This window comes from Gallus gallus, chromosome 2 (assembly GCF_016699485.2).
Source record: "Gallus gallus isolate bGalGal1 chromosome 2, bGalGal1.mat.broiler.GRCg7b, whole genome shotgun sequence".
In the NCBI taxonomy this organism is placed as follows: domain Eukaryota; kingdom Metazoa; phylum Chordata; class Aves; order Galliformes; family Phasianidae; genus Gallus; species Gallus gallus.
In genome coordinates, this window is record NC_052533.1 from 26,998,406 (window position 1) to 27,004,405 (window position 6,000).

The following is a 6,000-nucleotide window of genomic DNA, read 5'->3' on the forward strand; positions in this document are numbered from 1 at the left end:
CTATCTAGTTGCCTTTACTTCTATTCACTGGGAAAAAAAAAAACCACACACAAATCCACACTCAGTAGTATTATCAATAGTTTCCACAGATGTCGTTATTGCTTTCAAATTCAGTAATCCATGTCATTTTTTGTGCATCCATTTCCAAAAATGGGGGGAAAGTACTAAATACCTGTATTTAACAGTTTTTAATTGAATATTTATAAAATGTAACAATTCTAAATTGTCTGAGAATATATTTGGAGTATATTTATCAATGAAAATCATGTTAACAACTTTAGGAGTTTTGTATTTCATGTTTGGACATCCTGATCTTTTTCCTAGTTTTGAACCACTTTGGGTAATATGAGGCCTGACCTCTAGGCCCTCATTTCTCAGTAAGTCTGGGTTTTTCATATCAAGTCCATGTTTGGTAGAAAAATACACATTTTGTTTGTCTTGTTTGCATCCATTTGCATCGTATTTGCAATCTGTAATTAATTTTGTAGTCTATTTTTTCCTGAAGTACTTCTCGGTTTATTATTATTATTATTTAATATAGCCTGCGGAACAGTGAACGCTGATTAACTGTTGTATGCTTTCTGTTATCTCTGAAGCATAACCAATGAAGTATTGTGAATTTGGCAATGTGTAATGTAGCATTTTTCTTGCTGAGCAGCACTAACAAACAACACATCAGTAGTCATGCCTGTCTCTCATTTAAATGCAATTTCAGAGTTGTGCTACATGTTACAAATATCTGGGAGCTGTGTGATTAGTTAACATATTGTACACAAACTTAAAATTATAGCAAGTTCCTGGGAGACTATTAGCTTTCTGGATACCTATAGTGAAATGAACTATGGCTAAGCAAGGGTAGGTACTGTGTGTTTGAAGACTCCAAGGAATGGTGGCATGAAAACACTTTTAAACCATAACTTAAATGCCTTCTACATTAGAGAGGGAAAGAGATAGAGAGAGAGTACTTATTTATTCTGTGTTATCAAGATTGCATTTGCTTTCTATCTTCTAGTTTTATATCCTTTCATCTTTCAGCAGCTCTTCTAGTATAAATAAAAGGTGTTCAGGCACCACCATCCTATACTGAAGTAAGCTTACCTTTACCCAAGAGTTAGCATCTCATATGATCTGTATGAGTAAATAGACAAAATAAATCATTGTTGAATAATCAGGAGGTTACAATGCAGTGTTTTACCTTGTGAAATGCTTGAGACTTCAATTCTTTGTATAGATTTAACAAAACTGGTGTTTTCAATACTTCACTTGTTTCATGAAAGAATTACCCAGCCATATCCAGGTGCAAACTGTAAAGCTTTTGATTCTAATTTGAAAAGTTATTTTAAGCTTTTAGAGTTCAAAACATTCTATTCTAGCACCAGAATTTTCTATATAACAACTTCAAAATTAAAATGTTTCGGAAGATTCTAAATTTAAGTTATCGGTGCAGCTGTCAACCAATAGCATTGTGACAAAACTGAACTTTTTAGAGGACAGTAAAAATTTTTATTAAATTTCCTTGGAAGGCATTTTCCATTTTGAAACAAAGTATCTCAACGTTCTCACAGCATTCTGTACATATACTGGAGTATAAAGTTGACATTTGTTTCAAAATTTATTTCCACTTTCAAGTTCATTACAAACTGACTTCATACATAACCATGAACTGTAGTATTTTTGAAACATTTCTATATAATCAATATTAAATAGTTCTATTGATCATTAAATGCTTTTTTTACCCCAAAAGTTTGTTTTATAACAAAGTTCAAAATGTGTTTTCATTCTGCTTGGTCAAGAATTTATTATGTGTGGCCAAAAATGTCCTATAATATTCCTGAATTAACCAATTATTGTACTGCCTTTTTCCTCTGAAACAAAAAACAGCTGGTCTAGCTGAACTGAATGTACAAAAATATGTCTGCATATTAACCTTGATAATCAAATTGAAGGGCTCCCGCCAATTTAGTAGAATTTAATCAAATTATCTTTTCCAGTGGTCATATTGCCTATCTAATTCAGTCATCAAATGTTAGCTTTATTAGCCATCATCTTCAAGGTTGAAGAATGCTTGGTGATGTTTTTAAAGAGTGTTACCAATGAAAAATTGAGCAGTACAGACAAGAATGAAGAGCACCAAATACTCAAGACGCACCATGGAAGGAGGCCTAAAGGTATAGTCTGTGAGAAAGGAGAGAGGGAATAAGAAGCAATACTCCAGTGGGTAGTATACTTTTCTGAAAGAAATAAATAGAAAGAAGTTACTTCTCAATATCCAGATGTTACACTGAGGATGTCACTGATGTTCCAAGTATTGCTCTGCTGAGTCAAGATTTTTCCCCAAAGATTACAGTTTTTCAGCATCTCTACAAATAACGATAAAGCAGGTTACTAAAATTTCTTTTGTAGGATTTGATCTTCTATTTTTCCTTGTCTCCTACTGATGACATCTAGTGTGGCATGAAGCCAAATATGCCTACTGGTCCCTGCCCTCCAAAGAGGAATTGCTGGTGCAAGTATGTAGGCTTCTTCCCCAGAGTGCTAAGGGAGTTGGACACCTCAGAAATAACAATAAAATTGAAGATATGTGAAGTTACAGCTAAAGCTACTTCATGAATATAAAGCAGGCCTCCAAGCTTTATGAAACTTCAGGACAGCATGTCTCCTGCTTTCTTCTGAGGCTCAAAATTCTCTCTTACAGATAAGATAAGAGCTATTTTGATGTACCTGGTATGTATTCACTTAGGGCTGATGAAATGCAATAAGACCAGGAAGGCCAATATTTCCCTCTGTTTATGTAATTCCCAAATGCACAGTTAGTTGCACTGTGAATAGAGCTGCCTGCAAAAATCCAAGATCACCTTACAAAATCCCAGAATCATACTCTAGTCTTTGTGTTCTTCAAAACATTTTCAACTGATTCTCATAAATCTCTTCCAGTCTAAACAGCCCTAGGTGTCTTAATCTTTCCTCACAAGGGAGATGCTTCAGGCCCCTAATCATCTTTGTAGCCCTCTACAAAACTAATCTTTGTCACCATTGCTGCTTTTTCTTCTACCCTACACAAATTTTATGTTCATCTGGTTATGTTATACGAAGACTATTTACCTATTCTTTGAATTAGATTGAATTATGTGACGTATTTGTCTTGTTGAATAATTTTTCATAGCACCTAGAAACTGCAAACAATAGTAAGATGGGTGGAGACAGACTAGTTAGGTCCTCAGAGCTGAATGGAATTTTCCAGTTCTGAAGCAAGTTAAGTTCTACATAAATCCCATTTTAAAGGTTTAAATCTCTACTAGATCTGAATCTGAGGGTCAGTCATCTGAAGTTTTCTGATTTCTGTCAAAATCACCAAGTTCACCTCTTATCCCTTCTAAAAATGCAATCATTTGTCTCTTCCTCCTGACTTCCTTTTGAATAAAGTGGAAATAAAGGAATATTGTTTCCTTTTTAGAGAACTAGATTTAGTTAACGGTGGTAATGGAATTTAATTCATTTTACTCAAATTCTCCACAGAATGTGCCAAAGTAATTCTCTACTTTCTAAAGCTAGAGCTGAACTGCTAAGCTGAAGAACACACACTATTCAATTACACAGTCCTCCATATTTTACATTTTTGTCAATAAAAACTAAAGTACAGCTAGAGTGTGAAATTCTTTTTTGTGCAGAGGGCCAACAAAAGACCCATGCCTCACCAGCCTTCCAAAAGGGAGTGACACCTCTACAGACCACTCATTGTTAATGGTTAAAAAATGAGACATTCAGAGCATGTGTGTCATATATGTAGGGGTAAATTCTTGACCCTCACTGAAAATCTTGCCTAGCTGAAGAGAGCACATAGAGAAGAAAACTGCCTTTGATTTAGGCAGTTTAGTGTCCCAGAAATGGCAGATATTCTGTTTTATTTTATTTCAATGTATCTTCTTCTGTAAAGCCTGCTTTCAAATTCTCTTTTATAGAAGACATTCAGTGGCGTGATTGTAAAATAGGTTCCAGCATCTTGCTAAATAAATTAGTCAAAGACAAGACTGGTATGAGTTCCCATGAAATGTTCAATATATGTTTACAGTGACAGAAAATATTTTTTCAAATTGTTCCCTTATTTTTAACTAAAAAGATCGCAAAATAGTATAGGATTTTTTTTGTGTTTTCCTCGCTGTTATTTAAGGTCACATTTTTTACCCTTTTTAATTTATTTTATTTTATTTTATTTTTCTGGTAAAAAAAAAGCAGACAAAAAATCTTCCACTGGGAGGACAGCACTTGTATAGGCAATTCTGTTTGAAATTGGACAAGTAAGACTTGTTCACATAACTTCTTCCACCTTAATTCTTAAGATATAAGAATAAAATAAGTAAACTTTAAAAATAGATGGTCTATCTTGAAACAATTCCCTAGCAAACAGGTACAGATTAGCTTCCATATTTCTTGAACTGTATTTGGGGTTAGAAAATGAAGTTAGACAGTAGTTAAGTTTCATTGGTTTGCCGGTGTGAGATGGATGATAGGTAAGTAGTCGTTCTCAGAGATATTAATATAGCTGACTCTTCTTCATCTTAGGTTTGTTTGAATTTTGTTTGAATTCTGTAGTACATATTAACAGCAGTGTTTGTGTTTGAGTGACTTAGGTCAGGAACTTAAACTGAAAAACAAATGAATCAACAAGGGAAACAAAAAGGAATGAATGAGTAGCAGATTCAGAAGTTAGTAGGAATACGTTTTAGCCTGGAGTGTGAGTGGGCTTCTTTGGAATAGTTGACTGCATGTTGTCCTGTCTTGAAGCAAAAATATTTCTGTCCCGTGTTCTAACCTGGTCACCAACTGCACTTCCTGAATAGAATTTCTGCCTTTGCAGTGGAGATTTTATTTTGACCACTTGTGGAGGAGATGATTCACTGCAAAATGTCATTTGTGGCTAATGATCGCCTGCAGTGTTACAGGGTTTTAACAAAAGCAAAGCAAAGAGAAAAGAGCTGAATTAAAATCACACACCTTTTTTCTTCTAAAATCTCTAGCTCTGTTTTTGTATGATTGTTGTATTTGCTTTTCTTGAGAAATGATCTGTCAGTTTAAAAAAGTCACAAAGAGACTTGCTAAAGGAGTTTTGTAATGGGATGCCTTGAGTTTTATAACTGATCTTCGCCTTGCAGACCTCAGCTGTTTGAGAATTCGGCCCTAAGTTGTATTTTCACAATGATTTTGTTTTTGTAAATTAATGATCTAAGTGATTTATTATTCTGTTCTTCCACCGCTGCCTTATTCCTGTTGTTCTTTGTTTTTCTGCTTAATTTCTATAAATTACTGTACAGTTTCCCATAAGGTATAATTAAGCAGAATTGCTAAAGTTTTAATTATTGTGTATTATAGATGTTGAAAGCAACATTAGCACTTAGCTTTTAAAAATGTGATAGTATATTTATAAGAGAGCATTTATAAACACATTTACATATAGTTAAGATGAAAAAGGTATTTGAATTGTAGTCATTAGCATTTCTTCAAACATATGGCATACCAGCAGAGGCCATGGGCCATGCCTTCATTAGCTGAACAGTGTTTCATCAGTATCTCAGCTTCCTGCTGTGCCACCCTGTGGCGTACCCTTCTGTCCCTGAGGTTTCAGTGACAAGGGACAATATGTCCCCAAGGTGAAAATCTGGGAAATAACGCAGATTAGCCCTTAGAGGAGTTCTTATGATTATTTAATCATGCTTTGGAAAGGAATACACAGTACCATAAAAGAAGAGCATTAAAAATCCTACAAGCCTACAATTTCCAGTGTTGCAGGGCATGATGGTCTCTTCAATGCACCATCAACATAACTGCACTGGAACAGGACAGCATTATGCTACCCATTATAAGGCTGACCTGTTTCAAATTTGTCCATATAATGGGCAAAACCTACACTGGTACTAATAGGTATCATGGGTCCATTATCATTCATTGGCTATAATATTCAGGTGGTGGATCAGGATTTAACTTGACCATAGCACATGCAACCAT